A 25,145-nucleotide genomic window follows, 5' to 3' on the forward strand; every position below is an offset into this window, starting at 1 on the left:
GAAACAACATTAAAACAAGTCTCTAAACAGATTCTGAAGCTACAGAAACTACAAAATAGACAGAGTCAAAACATTTTCTAGCTTAAGAAAATTTAGAAGGACTACAGGAAAGGTCTGTCTTACTTGGGTAAAAAGGGAGCACAGTATAGCATAGAGGGTTTCTAGGGAAGCCAATAGAGGACTTTTGTGTGTGTTTGTGTGGGGAGCAATGAGGGTTAAGTGACTTGCCCAGGGTCACACAGCTGGTGTCAAGTGTCTCAAGCTGGATTTGAACTCAGGTCCTCCTGAATCCAGGGCAGGTGCTTTATCCACTACTCCACCTAGCTGCCCTCCCAATAGAGGACTTTTAAACACAGCATGGATCAGCAGCTAAGGTTCCTCGGTCCTAGATCAGCAGTCTAGTGGCACAACAGGCCAGTTGTGAGGCCTCCAACCCCAGTGCAGAAGACAAACTGCTAACTGCAATATCCCATACACAACAGATGTGACTAGGCCAGGCCATCATAGTGCAGTGAGCAAGCCATGTGCTCCTGACACCTCATAGCAGAAAGCCAGTAATCAGGTCCTTGGTCTTCAGCATAATAAGCTTGGGATAGTGTCCCCTATGCCCCAGGAGCAGAGCTCAACTTTATCAGTCATGAAATAATAAAATATGAGTATGAAACAGAAAAGAACCCTCACCATAGAAAGCTACTGTGGTAACAGGGAAGACCAAAACACAAATTCAGAAGAGGACAACACTGTCAAAACACCTACATGCAAAGCCTCAAAGAGGAAGATGAATTGGCATCAAGATCAAAAAGCCTTCTTGGAAAAGCTCAAAAAGAATTTTAAAAATCAAATAAGAGGAGCAGCTAGGTGGTGCAGTGGATAAAGCACCAGCCCTGAATTCGGGAGGTCCTAAATTCAGATCCAGCCTCAGACACTTGACACTTACTAGATGTGTGACCTTGGGCAAGTCACTTAATCCTCATTGTCCCACAAAAACAAAAAACAAAATCAAATAAAAGAGGTAGAAAAAAAATTGGGATCATAATCATGAGGTCATTGATATAGAGTAAACATCAAAGGCTAATTAACTCAAACCCCAATTTTATAAATGGGGAAGCAAAGACTCGTCAGAGATTTTCACAAGATCACAAATGTAATCGGGATCAGAGCTGGCATTTGAACCGAGGTCCTCTGACTTCAAAGCCAATGTTCTCTCCATTGTAGAGTACTGTCTCCCACAGATTATAATCCACATTACAAAGTAGATAAGAGTGCCATGCCTAGAGTCAAGAAGACCTTAATTCAATTGTGACCTTAGATACTTACTAGTTGTGTGATCCTGAGCAAGTAATTTAACCCTGTTTGTCTCAGTTTCCTCATCTGTCAAATGATTTGGAGAAGGAAATGGCAAACCACTTCAGGATCTTTCCCAAGAAAACCCTAAATGGGTCCACAAAGGGTCAGACACAACTGAAAAGCAACTGAGCAACAATAACAACAACAAAAACAGCTTATAAATTCGTCTCTTTAGAGCTATTATTAAGAATTATATTGGGGCAGCTAGGTGGCGCAGTGGATAGAGCACCAGCCCTGGAGTCAGGAGTACCTGAGTTCAAATCCGGCCTCAGACATTTGATACTTACTAGCTGTGTGACCCTGGGCAAGTGACATAACCCCAATTGCCTCACTAAAAAAAAAAAATAAATCAATAAATAAAATTTTTTTAAAAAAGAATTATATTACAAACAGATGTGGTAGAACAAGGTCTGAAATCCTTGTATACAGGGAGTCTGGGTCTGGTAGATCTTTTGAGCTCAGCAGTTCCAAACTACAACAGGGCAAAAGCTGATCAAATCTACATACTAAGTGAAGTGCTAATATGTTGCAACCTGGGGAGAAGAAGGCCACCAGACTGACTAAGGAGGAGTGAACCAGACTTGGTTGAAAATGGAGAAGGTTAAAGCTTCCAGGCCTATCAGAAGAAGGATCAGTCTTTGAGTGGCCACTATATTGCTAGCCTGGAATGGAGATGGAGACATCCAGTAATGATATTACATATGTGTGTGTATAAATAATTGGGCATGCATATATGTTAAATAAATAAATATATATGTAGAGAAAAATTATACCCAAATATAAAAATTAGGTATGCAGATATAACTATATAAAATGTTTTTATATTTAGACATTTAAATATAATTATATGCATATACACATGTTTTCATATATATCAGATATAAATTTATAGATGAATAGATGTGACTATATAAGTAAACATAAATAATGTATTATATCATGTATATGCCATTATATAATAGGTAAATTATATTACATAACATGTTTATACATAATATACAATATAATATAGAAATAATATTGTATATAAAATGTATAACAATATAATGTAATTAAAACAATATATTTATATAGGCACACACATATTTTCACCCATACATTTTTATCTGCACACCCAATTTAAAATAGTTATGTTTTCACAGATTTACTTATTTTCATTGTGTTAGAAATTTCTCTCCTCTTCTTTTCCTTCTTCCCCTTCCCTGACAATGAGTCAGTCCATCTCAACATTATTGGCCAAATGGAAAAGATGTTGAGTTTTGCCTGTGAACTTCAGTACTCACATCTATAATAAAGAGATGCTAATGCATAGGATCATATATGTAAAGCTAGAAAAAAACATAAAGGTCATCTTAAAGGTCTTTTTACAAATGAGGAAACTGAGGCCCAAGATGGTTAAGTGACTTACCCAAGGTCACACAGGCTCTAAACTTGAGATTTATATGCAAGTCTTCTGACTCCAGAATTCTTTTTTTCACTGAACTAACTATAGGAGTGGTGAGAGAAAAGGGGGTTATAAACCCTAAAGCACCAGAGAAATTCGAGTTATTAGTCCAAGGTCTTCTATATGTTTTTGTGCCTCTGGTAGAAATTATATTTCTTTCCTCTCTTCCAACATGCTTTGTAAAAGAATAGAGCCCATTCCAGTGCCTCCCCTTTGGCACTTTTAATTTTGTTTTGTAATTAACTATGACTAGCTCTAGAATTCCACTGCGATATCTCTCGGTTCTGAATTTTCATCAAGTACTTTATGAAAAATTACACTCTTCTAAGGGACTGACATGGTTTGTTGCCATGGATAATTGTCTCTAAATAAACTCAGGGTAGTTAAGTGGCTATGAACAGATGGAAATAAAATCAATGGGAATTGACTATTACACCTCTTAGCTCCCATTTGTCACCAAAAGCATCTCTCTCTCTCTCTCTCTCTCTCTCTCTCTCTCTCTCTCTCTCTCTCTCTCTCTCTCTCTCTCTCTCTCTCTCTCTCTCTCATCTCTGCCTCTGTCTTTCTGTCTCTCTGTTTGTCTCTCTTTATCTGTTTGTCTGTCTCTGTCTTTGTCTCCATCTTTATCTCTATATTTCTGCTTCTATAATGTTTCTATCTATCCATTCCTGAATCTGTTTCTACCTCTCTATTTATCTCTCTGTTTCTCTGTCTCTGTCTATCTTTGTGTCTGTGTGTCTGTCTCTCTCCTCTTTTTCTTTGCACCTAAAACTATGGAAATGTCAGCAGGATTCCTCTGACAGACCAGCATATAGCTGAGCTCCAGGGGAAGTCCCTTGGCCACATTCATATCCAGGAGATCAATTGCACTCCTCTGTACCCTATACAGAGTTATATTATAAAGAGATGTGGCTTTTCATGTATCTAACATCCCTAAGGAGAGTAGCGGTATGATGCAGTAAGATTAGGGAATTTAGAGTCAGAAAATCTCTCAAATATCAGCTTTGCTATTTACATTTGCTATGACCTTGAACAAAGAAACTTAACCTTTAAGGTCCTCACTTTCCTCATCTATAACAAAGGTATCAGACCAGATGACTGTTTAAGTCCCTTATAATCCTAAAATCCAATGAGAAGTTTCATGTAGAAGATGATCTTTGAGTTCTGTCTTGAAAAAAAGGATTCTATGAAGCAGAAATGAAGAAACAGTGAATTCCACTCCTGGGGAACAGTGTATCCAAATACATGGAGATAGGAAATATCAATCTAGTGTGGCTAGAATGTAGAATTCAGGAATGAGAAGAATATGCAGTAAACCTGGTAAAGCATACTGGAGCCAGACAATGAAAAGCTTCAGAAGCCAGACAGAAGAGTCTGTATTTTGTCTGTAAGGCAAAAGAAAGGGGAAATTCTGGAGTGTCTTGAGCATAGAAGTGACATTGTCAGACCTCTTCTTTAGGAGTAGCAATTTGGCAAGTGCATGGTGGATGGATGGGGGAGAAGATAAACTGAAGGTAAGGAAACCAATTAGTCGGCTATTATAGGCAAGAGATGATAAGGGCTGAATTCAAGTGTGTCAGTGGAGAACTGGGGATGAATGTGAAGTAGAAACTGACAAGGCTTGACAACTGATTGGACAGAGGGTTAGGGATGTGAGGGAGGATATGAGAACGACTCCAAAGTTGTAAACAAGTGTGACTGAAAGCACATTGGTGCTCCAGTTAGAATGAGGGGAGATTTGAGGGGAAATAAAATGAGATTAGGTTTTGGACAAATTGAGTCTGAGATGTCTTGGAAAAAATAGGAAAAGAAAAAGAAAAAATCTTCCCCTTTTGAAATTTTTCCTTTTAAAACATTTATTCTTATCCTTTTGGTGATATATATATATATATATATATATACTGGACATCATAGGCAAGCCTCCCACCTATAACTCTAGCCCCTGGATTTCCTCTTCATATGCTTTGATATTCATATGCCATTCTTAGTTACGATCCCATTGCAAGCTTGTTAAAGATATCTTGAGTCATTGCTTTTGGTCCTTCCTTCAAAGAAGACCAGTGACTTCATTCTTGAAGACAAAGCAAGTAATGAAATACATGAGGGTAAGAGGGCAGAATAGGACCTTAGATTATCATTGAGTTTATACAATTGAAGAAATTGAGCCTGGGGGAAATGGGGTTGCCTTATATGTTTATAGGAGAGTTGATTTTTTTTTTACTCCTGGTTCAGGGCTTTCCACTATGTAACCCAAAGCTGACTGGTATGGGACTCTCTCCTTATTGTTGGAGGTCAGTACCCTGCAACTAGGTGAAGGGGGAGTGCAAAGTTTGTGAGAGTAGGAGAGAGAACTCCTCTGTTGTCTTTGAGTCGTTGAATCTCTTTAGAGGACAGATACTTCCAGCTTACAGCTTCTAAAGAGAAGATGGACAATGCCAAAACTACTTCAGATTGCTAAAGGAAAAGATTCTGGGAAGAAGCCAAGTTGTAGGGGGCTGGCAGTGCAAGCTCATTATGTCCCTGTCCCCAGTTTACTACAGTAAAGACTTCAGGGAACTTCCTCTTGGGTGAGATCTAGAATTCTCTCTTGGTTGAGCTGAGTTACCTCATCTCAACAGGAGACCTCCTTCACTCAGTGTTGTCTGGTATACATTCTTCTATGAACATCTTCTCTGATTTCTGTGTTGCTGCTGATTTGGATAAATAGGTTTCTTGGCTAATTGCTATGTGTTTGTACATTGTAGAACTGGCATTTGATGGGAAGGGAGCCAATGCTTGGATATAAATCTTGGGGTCTGTCTTCTTTCTCCACCAATGAAACAGCTATCAGAAGCTAGCTTGAACCTGTAAACCTCATCCCCTAGACTAATAATATTTAAGAGATAAGCCCATCATCCCTTTTCTCTGAGGAGAATAGTGACCAAACTTTAGACCTCCACCTCCCACTTCCCATCCTGACAGCAATTAAAGTCTTCCTTAGAGAAAAGTGAAGAGAGAAGAGGCTAGGCATGTCTATTGTGTCTCCCTTGGAGTCACACAACAATGCCTCCATGCTACATGTCGGGGACACCCCTTGCCATTCTCACTGGAAGACTAGCTAGCCAATCACTCATTTTTTTTTATCCATGTCAACTTGGAAACACATTATTTAAGCCACCAAAACCAGTCAGTTGACAAGTATTTATTATGTGCTGGGTATCCAAAGAATGGGGCAGCCAAGTGGTGCAGAAGATATAGAACTGGGCTTGGAAGCAGGAAGACTGATTTTCATGAGTTCAAATATGGTCTTTTTAAAAAATAATAAACATTTTTATTTATAGTTTTGGGTTCCAATTTGTATCCCTCTTTCTCTCCCTCCCCTCTGCGCTACCTGAGTATAAAAACAATCAGATATGGGTTATACATGTATGATTATGTAAAAAATTATCTTGTTTGGCATTTTGTAGAAGAAAACTTAATTAAAAGAAAAAAATTAAAGAAAGTAAAAAATAGCATGCTTCATTCTGTTCCATTAATAGCAGTTTTTTCTTTGGAGGTGGATAGTATGTTTCATCAATAGTTCTTTGGGATTGTCTTGGATCTTTGTATTGTTGTGAATACTCAAGTCATTCACAGTTCTTCATCAAACAATATTGCTATTTCTGTGTAAAATGTTCTCCTGGTTCTGCTCACTTCACTATCCATCAGTTCATACAAGCCTTTCCAGGATTTTCTGAAGTCATCATGTTTGTCATTTCTTATAACACAATAATATTCCATCACCATCATATACCACAGTTTGTTTAGCCATTCCCCAATTGATGAACATTACTTTGATGTGAAAATCTTAGCAAATATTCTCTTAGTAATAATAAGCTGTGTGACCTTGGGCAAGTCTCTGAGAAAAATTATTTTTCTTATATTAATAACCAATTATTATTTTGAGGGGAGGGTCCAGGGTTTTTTCCACTTTCTATTTCCTTATTCAAAGCTCAGTCCTTATTGATATTGATGATAGATGAGATTGTCCAATTGCTCTTTGTACATGCTTCTTGTTTCACCCAACTAGAAGATTTTACAAAGACTATCTAATTTAGACAAATTCCAGTCCATTTTATTCTACTAAGGCATAATTGAATAGATTTCTTTTGTCTAAATTGCCCCAAGGAGGGGGTGGTCTGGATGTAGTGATAGTCTTTTTGTTTATGAATGACATAATCAGAGTTACATACTAACCCCTCTTTAGAATAAGCCCACTTCCCATTACAATATGCATTCTCCAATTAAATGTTAACCAGTGTTGATTTCCACCTGTTGAGACACCCACTCTTCCAGAGATATATAAGTGTTGGGAGGTGCCCGTGATTCATCTTTGGTCCCTGAGAGTGCCACTGACCTCTTTTATTAATTATTCACTATTAATAATTAATATAATGAGTAATTACCCAGGAATTATGTCTCTCAGGGTTTTCATTCATCACATATCTTAACCTTAGTTTCCTCATCTGTAAAATAAACTGGAGAAGAAAATAGAAAACTACTCCAGTATCTTTGCCAAGAAAACCCCCCCAAAAAGGGTCAAAAAGAGTCAGACACGACTGAAATGACTGAATGACAACAACAACACAAAGAATGACAAAAATCCCCCAAAACACACAAAAGTCCTTAGTGTTGAGGAGCTCACAGTGCAATGTAAATACATTTCCCAGAGCTTAAGTATTTTCCTATGAAGAAACTTCCTGGATCTCTTGTATGCTCTCCTTGTTTAACATTGAAGCATAAAAATTAATCTAACACCAGAAGGTTTTCCCTAGCTTGTATATTGCCTATCAAGAAAGGCTGGTCACCTTATCAGGGTTACTGACAGCAGCTACTGCCTTCCAGCCCCACAGATCAACTGTCCTGCCTTCTCAATTGTAGTAACAGGTGGAGTTGTTGAAAAAAGATGTTTCGTAGAGAGGCTAGATTGATCTGGGCCTTGGAAAATTGGTGGGTGGAATGTAGTAGGATCTCTGATGTTATTCTAGGATTGCTAATCTCACCCTTTCATTCTCCTTGTCTGACATCATTTCTCCTGAAGCCAACCTCAGGTTCTCTAAAGCTGATTCTACTGCTGACTAGTCTTCCTTTTGCCATTGATTCCAAACAAAGCCAGCAATGAAATTAACTTGGGGCACTGCTTGCAAATTGTGAGTTTCTTGTCACTCGCAAGGTGCAGGTTTGGGTAAGTGAGTGAGGTCCCAGATTTTTCAACAACAGAATGAAATTCCATTATTATCTTAAGTAACAGAATATCAGTAGCAACAGCTGCTGCTGGGCTCTGTGGATGACCAACCTAAAGCTACAGTTTGATTTTTTGGTGGACTTGCACATGCACACTCTTCTGATTATAACTAAAATGTTCACTACCGGAAGGAATCCTGGGAAAGTTGAACTATTAAATGTTACAACTGGCATGGAATTTGGAGAGAAGCTAATCCCCTCATTTTTACATAAGGTAAAACTGATGTCTGGAACAGACAGGTGACTTATGTAAGATCACCCAGCTAGTAGTGAGACAGAGCTAAGACTCAGACCCCGGTTTTCTAATCTCCAAGTTGGGTTCTTTCTTCCTTGTGGACCAAAACAAGAAAACCTAAAAAGCATAGGATCATAGATCTATAGCTGGAAGGGAGATTAAAGATAATGTAGCCCAACCTCCTTGTTAATAGATGAGGAAACTGAGGAAATGAAGCTAAGCAACTTGGCTTGCCTCAGGTCAAACAGCTATTGCATGTCAGAGCTGAAATTCAAACCTATTTGACTCTAGACTCAGCACTCTTCCTACCACATGGTGATGTAGTTCCACACACCCAGATGTTTGAGTAGAAGGTTTAGCTGGGCCAGACTTGCTTCTGAATGACTTGAGTTGACATTGCTACCATTGCTCAATCTTAGGCTGATCGTGTTGGTAATGCATTGGGATTCCTTTCTACAATGTCTATGTGGAAAGGTTTTAGCATATCATTGGGCTCCTTGAGAGACCCTTAGAAATCACCAACTTCAAAGGAATTAGCTTTTTACCATACCATTATGCCTTAATTAACTTCTTAAGTCAGTAACCCTGCTTGAATCTCAGTTTTCTCATGTGTAAAATGGAGATGATAACATTTAAGGTACCTACTTTACAGAGTTGTTATGAGTTTCAAGTGACAAAAAATGGTACATGTTTTTCAGCATTTTAAAGTGCTATGTAAATATCAGATATTAATATGATTAAGCACTGTGACATAGTAGTGAAGTAGTTGGCCCAGAAGAACTCAGTTCAAATCCTTCTTCTAACATATACTGTTCACATAACCCTGAGCAAGTCACTTGACGTCTCAGAGCTCCAAGCTTTAGCTTTATCCAGCTTTAAAAAGCCCTGCTCTAAGCAACTCTCTAAGACTAAGTTGCTGATGAGAAGTTGTTCTGCCATATTGAATTCTTTATGACCCCATTTGGGGTTTTCTTATCAAAGATACTTGAGTGGTTTGCTATTTCCTTCTTGATCTCATTTTACAGATGAGGAAACTGAGGCAAGCAAGGTTAAGTGACTTGCTCAGGGTCACACATCTAGTAAATGTCTTAAGGTCTGATGTGAACTCAGGAAGATGAGTCATCCTGACTCCAGGCCTTTGCTGAGGGGGAACTGACCCACATTGGTAGAGGGAGTTTCCTTTACAAGTAAAATCATAGATCCTCCTATCTCTATTATTATTGAAACATCTTTATCAAATCATCGCCTTTGCTTGGAGACATATGATGAGAGAGAATTTACCAGCACCTGAGTGAGTCCATTCCACTTTTGAACTACTCCAATCATTAGAACATCATTTTGTTTTGTTTTTCTAATAAGTTAAGCTTTTGCTTCCCTAAAATATTCCCCCTGATTCTAGTTTTGTCTCTTTATTACAGCTCTTCAAATATATGAATATTTTCCATCCACTGCCCCCATCCCAGCTAAGTCTTTTCTTCTCCAGAATAAATATCCCTGACTGCTTCAACAATCCTTGTATAGCATCGGCTCTAGGGCCTTTCTTTCTTGGTCATGCTTCTCTGGATATGGACTGGCTTGTCAGTGTCTCTTATAAAAAGAGACCCTCTGATGCTCCCAGACACACATGAGAGGGGTTGTCCAGTACATTGGGCCCTACCATAGAAGACAAATGCAAATATCACTACTGAGAAGAGAACTGGGAAAAGTGATAGCTAAGGAGATGTTATTGGGAACTTGCTTATGGATATAGTATATGGTTACACCCAATCAGAGAATCATTAATTTAAGGGTATAAGGGACTTGCCAAAGTGTCACATATGGAACAACAGAGGCAGGATTTGAATACAAGCCTTCTGACTTCAGAACCAATAACCTTTCCACTGTACCATTCTGCCTCCTAAAGGGCACCATATCATCTTTTTTGGGGGTGGGTGGGTGGAGTCAATTTGAGCAAACTGACTTGTCCAGCTTCACATAGCTAGTAAATGCCTGAGGTCAGATTTGAACTCATGTCCTACTGATTCCAGTGTGGTGCTCTATCTACTTTACCACCTAGCTGCTCCATCATCATATTATCTTAAACTGATCCTATGAATTTTTCTCATGATCCAATTTCACAGAGACTGCTGGTATATGGGCATGGAGTCGTAATCCTAGCCAAAAATCCCCAACTGAACAGAAGATATTTATAGAATGACAGAGTAACTTTAGATTCAAGGCATATTTTACAGTACTAATTAAAAATTTTTTCTTACTAAAATTCCTAAAGTCCGTTAGGAAAAGTTAATTGGTGCCCTGTCCTATTTGTTGCCACACCCCTGAATTCATAAGAAGGTTACCAATAACATCTCCTTAGTTAGCTCATCCCTATCTCTAGCCCAACCCCTACCCCTCCCAGACCTCTGGACAGTTTTGGCTTTCCTGGGGCAGCCTCTTGTACAGGATTAAACCAAACCATTTGCTCCTCAGAGGTCCTACCAAAGAATGACTAGATCAAACCAGGACATCAAACTGGGCAATGACCTCGACCTTTAGCAGATGGGAAGGAAACCCAGAACTGATCAAGGATGTACAGGTATAGAACAAAGTCTGCCCCCTGTAATAAGCCAGAGATGTGAATCCCCAGAAGGATTAAACATGAAATTACTTTTGAAGAAATATTCTGGAAAAAAAAAGATACTTTCGCATTTTTGTCAAGGAATTCTTGTCTCATCTGCTATACCTACTCACTCCTAAAATAGAATAGAGAAAATAGAAAAATGTTAGATCATACAAATCTTTTTTTATAAATATGAATAAAATATTTAGGAGAAAATGTTCTTATATTACTTTATACTCCAATTAAACTTTATTCTCTTCTGAACTATAGTCCATACATATCTGTAGCATCATATGGCATTTATGTACTTCCCTTTAAACAGCATGAGAGCAGAGGCCATGTCTTCATTATTTTTTGTGACTTGACACAATGGTATATGCTTAATAAATTAATTTACATAGTTTATACTTAATAAATTAATTTACACTTAGTATATGCTTAATAAAATTTTATTAAATGAATGAATTACTGTCAAGCCATTTCTCTGGCAAAATTTTTAAATTTAAAAATCAGTGTAATAAAATTTTAACATAAAACTTTATATACTTTCATAATTTTTTTATGCTTGCCATACACTGTGGGCAAAGAAAGCAACACAAATCACAAACTCAAAAGCCATGTACATTTCTGTTTTTTAGGAAATACTGCCATGTTTTCAAGTCAAAAGAAAATTCTCTAAGTTCTCTGCTTGTCGGTTTTCTATTGTGGATTCTTGCTAAGAATTGTGGATCTACCTCTATCTTCCTAAAAGGCATTTAAAAGTGTGGGAGTGGAGTGGGCACAGGCAGTAACCTCCACTTCTATAGAGATGTGAAATAGAATTTAATGACTGATTTGCTCAAAAATGTCAAGATACAGAGGCTAAAGTAAAAGAAGGGTTTGAAGTCAGAATGACGTTGGAATTTGGCTCCCCCCAGGTCTGGGACCTTAAGACCCACAAGAGAACTGAAAGTATGCTTCTTTGTTGAAAACAGTCCAATCCCCACACCCCCACCCCCATTCAGACTATCAATACATACATTATTTGTTTTTATGTGTTTTAAAAACTCAATTAAATCATCCTTCATAAAAATCCTACTTCAATTGTTGATGATTATAGATGGAAGTTTCCAAAGACTATACCAATAGAGCTGAGATCTGGCAGGTCCTATGAAGCTAGAAATAAAGAGCCTTTGAGGGGGTCTTTGTTAGAGGGTTTCCCACTAGGTAGTGGTGGTGATGATGATGGTGGTGGTGGTGATGGAGAAGGAGGAGGAGAAGAAGAAGATGCTAATTATTGTTGTTACAAAATAGCTACTCGATGCAAACACCGAAAAAGGCAAGGAAGATTTACAGTCTGCATCAGGAGACAACACTTGACAGCAAAGAAATCAGACACTTGGAGCTTGTAAAATATAATTTAATTTTTACATCTTTAATATTTTATGTAAATTCACTTAATCTTAGCAATAGCTATCAGGTAAAATCCTCAGGATTGAATAGTTATTTGAAATTCACTCTGACTTGATGCCATGATAAAATGTGTACATGCTGTATATATGTGCTGACATACATGTGTGTCACTAGTTTATACATTTTTCCATCAAAATAATGATGCCAAAGCATGCTACCTTAGGCTTCATATTACCATGGTTACTATCACTATTTGTATGTCAAATATGACAACTGATGGGAAAATCAAGATAATATGTTGCAATGTTCCCAAACTAACAAATTGACTTTAAAAATACAAATCATGCTTAAAAAGTTGGATTGGATAGTTTTCAATAATGTCCAAATTTTCATTTCCCATCAGCCTCAAAGAAAAGAGCAAACACATGTTTTTTTCCAGTGGGTTCATGTTTTCTTAGAACCAAGGAAATCTTACCTCTAGCGCGGAGAACTCAGAGGCCTGAACACCTTTCAGGCCTGTGCTCTAATTCATCCTCCAAGAGAGACTCTTTTAAGTGATTTTTCACACAGGAAAATAACTAAACCCAGCCAAATACTCCACTGGGCAGGGAGGGCCATGGGAACAGGAGGGCCAAACAATTACTTTTTTTCCTTTTGTGCTATAAAATAAAAGGATTTTACCCTATAATAAATTCCAGTTATAAGACAGTCACTAGTATATGTATATGTGTAATAATTTATATTTATACATATTATAACATATATAACATATAATATATGTTATATATAATTCAGAACATACACACACACACACATGTACATGTGGAGATATTTCACTATCTTTGAGGCTGCCCTCTCCTGAATATTCTCTAGAATTCAGAATTGTAAACAGTATTCCAGATATAGTCTAATCAGGGCAAAGTAAAGAAATACTATGGTTTCCCTGTTCTAGATATTCTGCCTTTCTTCCATGTACATACATGTACATACATACACATGTGAATCAGGGAAAACCATCTAGGCTTAACTGTCAGAGCCTTTTGCTCCTGTGATATGTAAATCTTAGATAAGTTCTAGACATCTGCAATAAGACTAGTAGACCACCAAACAGTGCTGAAATTTTTGAGATGATCTGCATATGTTTAAGAACTAACTCATGTGGCACAGATAACAGTTAGCCTGTTCCCCTAAAAACCCTATCAAAATGAAACCTCAAACTCCTGCCCCTGAGCCCTCTTCCATCACCATCTGGTCGGTCCGCGCTGAAGAGAGTTCTCAACTTTAATCCATGGCTACATGAGTCCTCCATATATCTCTCCCTCCCCATCCTCCTCTTCATTACTGCCTGCCTTCCTTCAGCACTTTATTTCCTGTCCCCACTCGATCTCCCTCTGTATCCCTTTCTGCTGATTGTCTCCTTACTTTCTTTGCCTTCCATGCCTCTATACCTTCTGCACCTTACTAAAGTGATATTTCAGTCTCACTACCCATTGCCATCATGATATTTCCCAGTGAATAACCAAAGAACTTGGCATGCCTGGCCCATTTCATCATTCCACAAATTAATGAGCAATTCAGTGTGTGTGTGTGTGTGTGTGTGTGTGTGTGTGTGTGTGTGTGTGTGTGTGTGTGTGTGTGTGTGTGTGTGTATGTGTGTAATATTAATCATAATGTTATGGAGGAGAAAGAAAATTTCCAGGATGAGGGATATTACAGTCCTCTGCCCTGGTTAGACTCTATTTGGAGTATTGTGCTCATTTCTGAAGGCCACATTTTGGTAAAGACATTTTTAAAGGGGAGGGCAACCTCCAGGATGGTGAAATATCTCAAATACTGCAATGTGATGATCAGTTGAAAAAAATGAGGAAGATAAAACTTTCGCCTGGAGAAAAGAAAACTAAAGGGAAAACAGCATCACTGACCCCAAGACTTTGAAGCACTGTAACAAAGAATAGAATTCATCTGCTTGGCTCCACAAGGCAGAACTACAAGCCATGATTGGAAGTTCCAGATAAGCAGAATTACATTTTATATGGAGAAAAATACTGATAATTACAACAATCCAGAAGTAGATTAGGATGATTTAAATTGATGTTGGACTCCCTTTCACTAAAAGTCTTCAAGGATGGGTGGTATAGAGAAGATACTTTTGTATTGCCTTGGGGCTATATGGCCTCTGAGGTCTCTTCCAGCTCTAAGAGTCTTTGAGGAAGCCACAAGCCACACAGAGAAAACAATTTCATTATTTTACAGTCACATATGACATTTTGACTTACTGTTCAAATACTAAGAAGTCTCACTTAACAAGATCTGTATGCTGTGGTCCATATTAAAGAAACTGAACCATTTGTTGACAGATCCAAGCATGGATGATTATTTAAATGCATTCAAATCCATTTAGGCCAATTCTTGAGTAGTTCCAAATGGCATCATAGAATCTCACATTTGGAAGGCACTTTTGGCATATCTATAAAGCCTTTTCCTGAACATTAATCTCTACAACATACCAGACAGGTGATCATTCAGCCTTTGATCAAAGACCTTAAGTTAGGGGAAACCTACTACGTTCAGGGGCACCTTATTCCATTTTAGGATAGCTCAAATTCATAAGGAAGTTTGAGGGAGAGACTATGTTAGAACTGAAAGAGATAATCTAATCTAAAATCCCCATTTTTTTAATAAGAAAACTAAGGTCAACAGAGATAAAACCAGGCCTATACAAGTTAAGAAAAGCCTAAACTTGTCTAGGAGTGTTGTGTTTTGTTATAGTATTTTAGTCTTTACAATATATGTATATTCCGTTCTCAGTAATATCAACATTTCTGTGTGATGAAAAAGATAGATGCCTCACTCTTCCATTTTAATATTGGTTACACTTCCCTTTCTGTTGCCCTTCAGTATTAATATTCCATACTTTTTTTAATCCATCAGGTTGGTTTTTTTCCTTTGTGGAAGAGGCATATTTCTCATTGTCTAGCCAAAGAGAAAGAAATCCAATCTTTGGGTTTTTTTGTTTTTGTTTTTTTTGATGGGACAATGAGGGTTAAGTGACTTGCCCAGGGTCACACAGCTAGATAAGTGTCAAATGTCTGAGGCCGGATTTGTACTCAGGTCTTCCTGAATCCAAGGCCAGTGCTTTATCCACTGCACCACCTAGCTGCCCCCATATATGTAAATACACATTTTGTCATCAAATTTTTTTTTTTTTGGTGAGGCAGTTGGGGTTAAGTGACTTGCCCAGGGTCACACAGCTAGTAAGTGTCAAGGGTCTGAGGCCAGATTTGAACTCAGGTATTCCTGAATCCAAGGCCAGTGCTCTTTCCACTGCACCATCTAGCTGCCTGAAATCCAATCTCCCCTACAAAGGTGAATGTTACTAAATAATCACTTGTGCTTACATAGATGTTTAAAATTGACAAAACATTTTCTTTATATTATTGTATTTGGGACTCACTAACTATATGAGGTGTGATTTTGAGAGATTGATATGCCCTTTTTCTAAATAAGGAAATAAACTCTCAGGGAAGTTGGCCACAGCTAGTGGATGCAGTAGAATTTGAACTCAGGTCTTTCTATTCATAAACCTAGCACTCTGCCCACTGAATTACTTTGCCTTTTTCTACAGGTTGTCATTTGATTTAATGAAACATCTTGAACACTAGACTGGTATGTATTTATGGATTCTTTATTTCAAGAAAGTTTAGTTGTGTGATTTTTGCCAAGTTTTGACTTACACTCTCAGCGATGATGACATCTATAAAATAGGTTACGATATGAACAAATTAGTTCTTATTTTCTTATTTCCTGAATTTCTTCTTACCCTAGAAAAGAAATACCAATAAAAAAGAAAGAAATCATTATGTTAAAGCAGCCCAATGAGGGAAACTATTACTCCCAGTAAATGTGAATGATCTACAAATTACATTCTGTAAATAAAAAAATAAAAAATAATATTTATAAGAACCTACTCTAAGCTATTAGTTCAAACAGTAACCGCTATGGAGGTACTAATTACTCTGACCTTTGCTCTTTTAGATTAATTTAAATTATCTTTTGAAAGGTCTAATTTTTTCAGAGGTTTACTTTGAAATAAAATCATTAATTATATGATTTTATTTTTACTTTTTTTAAATAGCCCACTTTACTATGTAATTAACATTTGTCATTCTTTGCAGTATAAAAACAGAATTTGTTTTATGCTGGGCGGATTCCATGTTACTTGGTGGAATTTTTAAATTTAGCTTTACATTATCCTTGCTACAGTGATTAAAATAGTACCTTGTTTCCCTGAGAACAGAAGACATAACTGATTGAAGCATACATACTAATTGACAAATTATGCTGTTCATAATATAGGACACTATTATAAGGCTACCTCTAGCAATTATAAAGTTAGAGTTTCCCTGTTGGTTCTAAACTTGGCTATGCTAAAGTACAAAAGGTCCATTTGTTTTTCGTGGTTTATAACCAATATCAAAGAATCATAGAATGTGAGCATTCAAAAGAACCTCAGAGATCTCCACTTTATTGGTGTGAATTGAAGTAAATGTCATCTAAGATAAGAAAACACTTGATAATTTACAGAGATACACAAAGAAATATAAATATGTAATCTTTTGCTATTTTATTGATGGCAGGAACTTTACATTATTTACTATCTAAATGTAAAAAATATTTATTAACCCAGCTCTTCTAGTTTCCACTGCAATTAATCAATCAACAGGTATTTATTAAGAATTTACAGGGGCAGCTAGGTGGCACAGTGGATAAAGCACTGGCCCTGGATTCAAGAAGACCTGAGTTCAAATCCAGTCTCAGACACTTGACACTAGCTGTGTGACCTTGGGCAAGTCACTTAAACCTCATTGCCCTGGAAAAAAAAAAAAAGAATTTACTAGGTGTTATATGCTAATGATACACATATAATGACTGCAACACTCTCTACTGCCAAGAAACTTACATTCTAATGAATGCTGTTTTCTTTCTACTACTTTGCCTCCAAAGGGTAAGAGAGATATGAACTGTACTGGGTTTTTACTGGTATAGGGAATTCTCAGGTGAGGAATCTTGCTCTACCAAGTCAGAGAGGCACATTCTCATTTGACAAATGCTTTTTAAGTATTTACTATATGCAAGGCTTGTCTCAAAGAGCTTCTTGAAAACTAAGAAGTGATTTGATTTGCCCGAGGTCACACAGACAACCCTGTCAGGGGAAGTATCTGAATTCATTTTTTCAGTGTTGGAGTCCAGCTCTATCTGCTAGGCCACATTGCCTCTCACTACCTAAAAAGAATAAGGAACATTTACGTTTTTAAAGTCCTACTGGGGCAGCTAGGTGGTGCAGTGGATAGAGCACCGGCCCTGGAGTCAGGAGTACCTGAGTTCAAATCTGGCCTCAGACACTTAACACTTACTAGCTGTGTGACCCTGGGCAAGTCACTTAACCCCAATTGCCTCACTAAAAAAACAAACAAAAAACAAAAAAACCCCCAAAGTTCTAGCAAACCATCATCTTTCCTTTTAGTTCCTCACATTGAACTCTATAATGTTTATTGATGGGAGGAAATGAGAAAATCGCAGCCAAAAGTTTGGCCTAAGAAAAAAGATGAAATAAAGTGCATGCAACAGGAAAGTAGGGAAAAGGGAAAGAAACATGAGTAAAGAAATAAAAGACAAGCAGAATATTTAGAATAAGTAAATGAGAGGCAAAAAGAGGAGATAAATTAAGGTAAGAGAGCAGTATCCAGAGATAAGTATGAAAAAGGAACAGAAGGAAATCTGTTCAAGAAGCTCAATTCTCTGCACACCTCCACCTCTGCTGCTGCATGCACTTGTTTTCCTTTGATGTCTGTGGGAATTGTGTATGCAGAGGGGAGATGTACTTGGCAGACAGGAGAGGCTGGAGTTGCCAACAGGGAGATAAGAAATGTAAAATTTGGGGAGTCTACAAAATAAAAAATCCAGTGATCTTTGGTCTGCCCCTTTAAAAATTTGGAATTTGGAAATAGGTGGCCTGAATGGATATTTCATCATTGGTAGGTAGGTAGGTAGGTAGGTATGTAGATAGATCAATCGATCAATCAATTGATCAATCGATAGATGAATGATAGATAGTAGATAGATGGTAAATAGAAAAGGCTATGTCTATAGATATTTATAGAGAAAGATAGAGATATATGTATGTGCATATGCCTGTATGTATATATGCATGCATATATATGCACACATATGTCCATATATTCATATGCATACATATATACGTATGCATGCAACAAAACAGTGGCTGATATTCAAAGCTCAATACTTAGTGTTTTGTGAAATATCTTGAGGCAGGTTCTAACAAAAGCCTGCCAACCCTTTTCTAAAGGGAATCTTTATGATTAAGCTTAATAATAATGTTTTAAAAGGTAAAATGACATACAGAGAGGTTAAGCAATTTGTCCAAAAATATAGAATAAAACATATCACTAATAAGCTCTATTAAACAAAGACTAATGAAAATATACTTAAATCAGTCAAAAGCTATGCAGCTTTTACAAAGGCAGAAGTTTAAACTAATAATTAAACCCTAAATAGGGATGTTGATGATCTCTGCATTTTTATCATCTATAAAGGATTCTTTACTTTTTAAATATGTGTCATGGACCCCTTTGATGATTTGGTAAAACCTATAGACAATTTCTAAGAATCCTATTTATAAATCATAAAATAAGATAGCTATCCTCTATCTGTAAATAAATCCTATAGCAGTGGATAGTGTTGGGCCTGAAGTCAGGAAGATACTTCTTCCTGAGTTCAAATGTGGCCTCAGACACTTACAAGCTACATGACCCTGGGGAAGTCACTTAACCCTTTTTGCCTTAGCTTCTTCATCTGTAAAATGAGCTGGAGAAGTAAATGATCATCCACTCCAGTATCTTTGCCAAGAAAACCCCAAATGGGGTTACAAAGACTTGGACATGACTGAAAAACAACTGAACAACTACATTGTTATTCTGCATCTTTACTACTGTGGTTCAGTGCCTTGCATATAGTAAATACTTAAAAAGCATTTGTCAAATGAATGAATGCATAAATGAATATATAAGAATGTAAAATCTGTTTTATATTATGTTGAGAATACTTTTTAAAGTTACCTGGTAGATCATATAAAATGAAATTACAATGTGTACCTAGAAACCATTAACTTCTAGCAACACAAGAAGCAACCTTTAAGAATTCTTGATTTTTGTTTACATCTGAAACTCCAAAACAGTTCTTTCTATTCCTTCAGATTTTTGCCTTTGCATACTTTCATTTAATGGGAAATGACATTTTCCAACAAATGAATGAGATCTCTCACCATACCCAGATCTTCAACTCTCTTGTCTAATCTGCAATACATCTTTATCTCCTTAAAGCTTCTTAAGAATTACACGGCTCTGAATTACTTGGCTCTGTACAAGGAAGGGTCTGCAACCCATCATGTCTTCCCCACCTCACACCCAGCTTGAAATTAGTTTAACTTTATTTATTATTTAAGCAAGTGTGATTTGTCTGAGCATTCATTTTGGCAGCATAACTCAAATTTTGGCCTGGAAAAATTACTTTTAGAGCTCGCAAATCTCAGTACTATGTGAGGTGGGAAGTGATACCCTTCCCATAATATCTGCAGTGACCTTATATGAGGAAACAGACATTCGTTCTTTATCCAGTTTCTTGAAATGGCCTTGAGTACAAAAATGAGAATATAGACACTTCTTGGATTTAAAACCATAAGGGTCCTTAGAACTCATGTAATCTAATCCTGTCATTTTAGAAATGAGAAAAATGAAGCCCACAGAAGCTGGGCATATAAAAAGTGTCTGAGGCCACATTTGAACTTAGGAAAATGAGTCTTCTTGACCCTAGGCCTGGCAATCTATTCACTGTGCCACCTAACTACTGTTCAATAAGGAGAGCTCAGAGACAAACCCAAGTATTTGGTCTACAACTCCTTTGTTGTTTTATTTCTTTTTTTGCTTTTGTTTTGTTTTGTTTTTAGTACAGCTCCTATTCTGTATTCATCTGGATTAAACTAGATCGTACAGATCAATAAAGTGGTTGTATTGAAGCCTTTATAAATTAACACCAACTAGCTAGTCTCTGGTTATAGTTGAGTACAGTGGCATTTTAAAGAGCAAACACCTCTCTGTTCTTTATAACCAAGGTAAAATCCTTGGGAAAGAACTGGTCTTCTTTGTTAAATGAGCTACCACCTGTCACTTCTCACTCAAATGACAGCTGATTTCAGTTGCAAAACATCAGGAAACTAGTTGTCCTATGGCATATGAATGATAAATACCCTTTCTACATTGAAGGATATAACATAACTCACGGAATACCAACTTCAGGAACTCTTATTTTCCCCCCTCCCCAGGGTGCTATTAAATCTCTTCCAGTATAGTACAACACATAGTAAAAATGTGGGCCCCAAAAGAAGATGTGACTGGAGGGGATGTGGGAAAATAAATATGCTAATGAACTGTTAGTGAAGTTGTGAACTTATCCAACCATTTGGGAGAATAATTTGGAACTATGCCCCAAAGGTTATAAAACTGTGCATAGCCTTTTAACCCAGCATTGTTGTCTGTCCTTTGTTCTCAAGAGTGCCTTGACATTGGGAGGTGATGTCATAATTTGCAATGACTTGGATTTAAGTGAGGGAAGGTTGTGCAAAGTCACCAACCTCCCTCTCTCCACCAGAGCCACCTGGGTCCAGCAACTGGAGATGGCCCCGGATGTATTGGACAACCTTGGTCTTTTAAAGTAAAGTTTTTGCCAAGTCTCAGTTTGTCCGAGGCCATGCCCATTCAGTGATGAAGGCTAGTTAAGAAATGAAGCAAAGAATGACCTCTTTTACCTAATCAAAAAATAATCAATCTGGGAGTGATAGACCAAAAGAGAACAATTACAATTTACACTCATTCTGAGCCATGATATTGATATTTCTGAACAAAACATTTCAGATGTGGAATGACAATGCCAGAGTGCAACAGAACGGTCCTCTCCCTTAAACCATACTTCTCTATTAATGTCCCTGAAGATCACAATGTTTTTTTTCTTTTGCTTTATCACAGCAATACCACTACTGAGTCTATATCCCAAAGAGATCAAATAAAAAGGAAAAGAACCAATATGTACAAATATATTTATAGCATATTTTTGTGGTACAAAAGAATTAGAAATTTATGGGATGCCTATCAACTGGGGAATGGTTGAATAAGTTGTGGTATACAAGTGCGGTGGGATAATATTGTACTATAAGAAATTATGAAAGGAATGGTTTCAGAAAAACAGAACCAGGAGATCATTGTACACAGTAACAACAATATTGTAAGGATGGCTGACTGATCAAGAAAATGACCCAAAACAATTCCAAAAGACCCAGGATAAAAAATTACTATCCACCTCCAGAGAGAGAACCAATGAACTCTAAGTATCAATTGAATCATAATTGTCTTCTATGATGTAGCTAGTATGGAAGTATGTTTTACATAATTCCACATGTATAGTTAATGTCATATTGCTTGCCTTCTCAGTGGGCAGGAGAAGGACTGGAGGGAGGAGGAGAATTCGGGACTCAAAATTTTAAAAATAATGTCAAAATAAATAAATTATATATGTATATATACATACATGTGTATTCATACATATATATACACATACACACCATGCAATGCACAATGCGCACATATACATACACACATAGATGCACATGTATGTATATAAGTGTGTATAGATAGATAGATAGATAGATAGATAGATAGATAGATGACCATGGATAAATCGTTTACTTTGTCAGTTTCCTCATCTATAAAATGGAGATAATTGCTCCCATTTCCATCCCAAATGCAACTCCTTCAAGAAATTATTGTTAATTTCCCCTTTTCTGTGTCTATGTATTTGAAACCCTGTTTTCACTTATCATTGAACATATCATAACTCTAACATCCCTTTGTGTGTATATTTGCATGCAGTATGTATTTTATATCCAACATTTGCTTTTCTGAGAATATATTGTAACAGATTAATAGAAATGTAAATTACTTATAGTCAGAGACTATAAGTTTTACTTTTTATCCCAACTCCTAGCTCAGTGCCCAGCAAATAGTATATTAATAAATGCATATTGATTCATTGATTGATTGATTGATAAAACCCTATCAACCTCCTAGTTATTGTGAGCAAAGTGCTTCAAATATTAAAATTCCACATAAATATAAACTATCATTATCACTTTGGTGATAATCCATTGTCCCACCCAGCTGCCCCGCTCTTGTATTATTTTGAATGAGATTCTTGTTCCCCCCACTCCTGGCTATTCCTATCATGAATAGAGTTGCCAGCATAGCATGTTTCATTAGGAAACTGCATCATATTCATCATGACTGTTAATACCATTAATCTAATTAGGACACAATTATCTTGACACTAAACAGTTTTGTTCATCACCAAGGGCTCCCTAGGGAGCTAAATGAACCTATTCTGTCATTCTACCAGGAAGGAAGGTCCTAAATACCTTTATTAGAAATAAAAGTAGACATTTATAAATGTTCTTCCTACTCATTGGTTTTGAGATATTATTGCTATTGTTTGTGATGGTTAAAATATGAGAGACATAGTTTCTAGGCAATTTAATCATCTTATTAATAAAGCCAGCAGGTTATTAATAAAAGGATGGCCAATTCCCAGCTCGCTTAGACCAAAGACAATGATGGTGGCAGGACTCACAGCTGATATACCCTTGAAAAAGTAGGCAATGCATCAAAAAGCAATCAATTATGATTGGTTATATAATTTGGAGGTAAAGTATATTAAAATGAAGGGCTATACTAGACCAACCCCACTCAAGTGTAAAAGGTACCTATGTCATGTACCTATATACTTGGGGTTACATAAAAATTTCTCATGCAAAAAGGAGTCATTAGTGAAAATAGTTTAAGAAACCCTGCTTTATATACTGTGCCATCTAGCTGCCAAATTCACTGATTTTCTAAATGAGTCTATACAGCAGTTGTGGCTAAGTGAAAGAAAGCCTTATGATGAAGTCACCTACAGTCCCAATGGGCTCCAGGTAACCAGGAGCAGGGAGAGTATTTAAAACACTTGAGGTGTGTGTGTGTGTGTGTGTGTGTTAACTGAAGAGAAGAGTTTAAAGCTGAAGAATACTTCAATCAATCAATTAAAAAGCATTTATGAACCAATTACTATGTGCCAAGCACTTTGCTAGGTGAATGACATTTGAAGGCAAAATGAAACAGTCTTTGCCATCAAGGGGCTGGCATGGCACCAAAATTGATTTCTGAAATAATACCCTGGTTTGGGATGTTCAAAACCACTCCCTGATTTCTCCCCTGAACCCATTCACAATAGCTATTGATTTAATGATGGTTCCTGTCATGACCTCCTATCAACTCTTTACCTCATAGAAAACTTCAATTATTTTTGCTCAGGCTTGCCTCCAGATAAAGAAATATTCTAATCATATAGTGGGCTTTAAATACTTTATTTCAAGACTGCTTGGGGTGGAGCCAAAATGGTGGAGTAAAGAAAGCACTTGGGTGAGCTCTCCCAGTCTTCTTCTTCTTCTTCTTCTTCTTCTTCTTCTTCTTCTTCTTCTTCTTCTTCTTCTTCTTCTTCTTCTTCTTCTTCTTCTTCAACAAGGGTTAAGTCACTTGCCCAGGGTCACCCAGCTAGTAAGTGTCAAATGTCCAAGGTTGGATTTGAACTCAGGTCCTCCTAAATCTAGGACTGGTGCTTTATACACTGCACCACATAGCTGATACTCCCCCAAACCCCCCGCCAACATTCTTCTTCAAACAATGTAAAAATAATGCCTCAGATTGAATTCTGGCATGGCAGAACCAAGAAAAGGTCAGAGGGGGATATTTGTCTCACCCAAGACAACATGGGATGGTGGAAAGAACAATCTGTGGCATGGGGAGGGAGGCTGGCCTGGAGCCCATTGTGGATGAAATACCATTGGTAGGACTAGTGGTAGCAACAAAAGCAGCAGCAGCAGCTTCAGGAGCTCTCAAACCAAAGTTGGTGAGGGAAGCTGACAACTGATTATAACAAAATTACAGGGTATCCCTGTGCTAATGCTAGATGCAGGACTAGATTCTATTTGGAAATTCTATGGATAAAAGAACTTCCGAATCATAGTTCAGGGGTAGAGAGGAGCACTTTCATGCAAGAGGAAATAGAAACCCACAAGGAAAAGGTTTTACAAAGAAGAGTAAAATGGGAGTGATGGGCAATGCTTGAAACTCACTCACATATAAATTGGTTCAAAATACATACATACATATATGCATACATACATAGCTAATTTGTAATAGAAATTTATCTTAGCTAATAGTGAAGTAGGAAGGGAAGGGGAAAATAGAATGTAAGCATGATAAAAGGAAGGGCAGATAAAAGAAGGTAGTGGTCAGAACCAAAACAAGTTTCAGAAGAGGGGCAAGATTAAAAGAAAGAAGCATAAACAGAAGAAAATAGGATGTAAGGAAATGCAGTTAGTAATCATAAGTGTAAATGTGAATGGGAAGAACTCACTTATAAAAGAGAAGCAGAGAGTATAATGGATTAGAAACCAGAATCCAATAATATGTTGTTTAAAAGAAATACACTTGAAACAGAAACAGACAGAGTTAAAATAAGGGGCTGAATCAGAATCGATTATGCTTCAGCTGAAGTAAAAAGTCAGTAATATCAATCATGATTTCAGACAAAGCAAAAGGAAAAAATGACCTAATTAAAAGAGATAAGCAGGGAAACTACACCTTACTTAAAGCAACCATAAACAATGAAGTAATATCAATACTAAATGTATATGCGCCCAA

This window comes from Dromiciops gliroides, chromosome 3, assembly GCF_019393635.1.
Source record: "Dromiciops gliroides isolate mDroGli1 chromosome 3, mDroGli1.pri, whole genome shotgun sequence".
In the NCBI taxonomy this organism is placed as follows: Eukaryota; Metazoa; Chordata; class Mammalia; order Microbiotheria; family Microbiotheriidae; genus Dromiciops; species Dromiciops gliroides.